This window comes from Tyto alba, unplaced genomic scaffold (genome assembly GCF_018691265.1).
Source record: "Tyto alba isolate M040663 unplaced genomic scaffold, T.alba_DEE_v4.0 Super-Scaffold_6, whole genome shotgun sequence".
Lineage (NCBI taxonomy): Eukaryota > Metazoa > Chordata > Aves > Strigiformes > Tytonidae > Tyto > Tyto alba.
The window spans coordinates 29,487,160-29,489,463 of record NW_024881327.1 but is presented as its reverse complement, the minus strand read 5'-3'; positions in this window follow the sequence as shown (position 1 = coordinate 29,489,463).

Sequence of the window (2,304 nt, the reverse complement as noted above, 5' to 3'; positions counted from 1 at the left end):
AAAGCCCCCGAATGCAAAACATCTGGATGCTAAACAGATGCGTTCGTTGGGCTCGCTGTCCCGGGTTTTATTTGTTCGCCCACACGTAAGGCTCGGATTAAATTGTCGTTATTGTTATTGATAGTTATTATCGTTTATATTGGAATGGAAAAAGGGATCCGAGGAGGGTATGGGGTGGGGGGGTGGGGGGGGAGGTATGTATGCCTGTGCTATGAAGCACATTCAATTTTGCACCTACTTTTTCTTCCTGCGGGAGGGAGAAAGGGGCGGGGGGGGGGGGGGGGGCGGGGGGTGAGGATACAAACCCAAACCACACTCAGACGATGCGGTCGAGGCGGGGGGCTTCGGGAAACCTGTTTCCAAACACGACGTGGCACATGCAAAATTGCCGGAGCTGGCGGAGGAGGGTCGCGTTTGGCTCCGGCGTTTTTCTCCGCCGGCTTCGGGAGCGGCGACCGCCTCTTGCCGCGGGCTGCTCCGCACCCGCGCAGGCTCCGCGCTGCTGCCGCCGCCCGCGGAGAGGGCGGCAGGGGAGCGCTAGGGCTCTTCGCGGAGTTTTCTTGCCGATGATGAAATTTTCATTTCGTTAGTCGTATTTCATTAAATCTCTCCTCTCGGTGGGCAGCGTAGGAAATGCTGAGCGGAATCTCACTGTTGTATAAACAAACAGTGGATATTTTATATGATTTAAATGTGTAGATAATTAGTTTTATTACATTCATTACGCCCTTTATGTGCTCTGTAACAAGTCGGCAATTAAAGTAACAAACTCATAAAGTCTTTATAGGGACATTTAAGCTCGCACAGTATTTGCCAAGCTAAGTAGCTTAATTCAAAGCTAGTGGTTGAGCACGGGGAATCTACAGACTCCTGTGCTTCGCACTGGTTTATTACACATTAAAAATGCTCCGAAGCGGTATTTAATTACACCAATGACTGGGGGTTTATTTTTTGGGGCATGTCACTATGAGTTACCGGCGGGTAATAAAACAAAGCAGAAGATTCTTGAGCCGCTGAGGATCCGGGTGATAGTTTTATGGCGAGGTCTGATAGTTTTATTGCGGTCGCATGTTGTACAATGTGTATTTGATAAAGAACGGCCTTTGGTGGCCCGTGGACACTTTTTGTGCACCGGCGAAATGAAAATAAATGTGAACATGGTTTTAGTGCGAGGGTGGAAACAAATTGCGAGGTCTAAATGGTTCTCCCTTTATGGTCACCAGACAAGAGGAGAAAAGCGCTGCAAACATCTGTCTTCCGTCCCCCAAATCTAAAGGGCACCAAAGAATGATGTGAATCTAAGTGTTACTACAGCGGGGATTTGTCTTTATTTACCCGCGCTCTCATGAATATGAATACGCGTTTGGGGCAGGGAGGTGCCTCGCCCCCTCTCGAACGACACAGGGCATTTTAAACAAAAAAAAAAACAAAAAAAAAAACAAAAAAAAAAAAACAAAAAAAAAAAAAAAAACAAACCAAAAAAATTTTCTGAGTGCGTTTCCTCCGGGAGACACCTTTTGTGCCGCGTTTCTTTCCCCGCAGCGGCACCGCGCTGCCTCCCGCGCCCGCGGAAGCGGGGCCGCCCGGCTCCGGCAGCGGCCGGGCCCCCCCCGGCACCTGCCCCCGGGCCCCCCCCCGCCTCCCAGCCCTCCTGGCCCGCTGTCTCCGGCGTGGCCGGCTCTGCACTGCCCGCGGGGGTTGGTTTTGGGGGGGGGGGTGGAGGGGGTGTCGCCCGCTCCCCGTCTCGGTTTGGGCTCCAGTTGTTCTTTCTCCACGCGAGCGGCTCTGCCGAAAAAGTTGTAGCAAATGGGTAATTTGATTATTGCCACTATAGGCCAACTGCCTCAGCGGCCTTCCCCCACGCGTCTGGCTGGGGGCAGAGAAACCATCTCCAAGGAATAATCAAATCAAGGCGAAGTGTGGAAAAACCCCTTCTGATTTCCAGGCGACACAAATAGAATTAGAGCCTCCCGGTTGCTTCACCCCCTCCTCTGTTGGTTTTGTTGGTTTTTTTCTTTTTTTTTTTTTTGGTTTGGTTTGGTTTTGTTATGTTGGTTTTTTGTTTTTTGTTTTTTTTTTTTTTCCCCTTCCAGAAGAGCCCTTTTGTCTCGGTCGCAAACTCCGGCCCAGCCGCGGGGTGCGGAGGATGCGCGGGGTGCGCAGCGGCGGGGCCGGGTGCCGGCGGGTGCCAAAGGAAAACACGCCGGGTGTGTAAAAGCCACTTTTCTTTCCTTCGGCACTGAGAGGGGCCCGGGCCGCTCCCCCCCCGGGCTGCCGGAGGAATGCTCGGAGGCCGCGCAACAA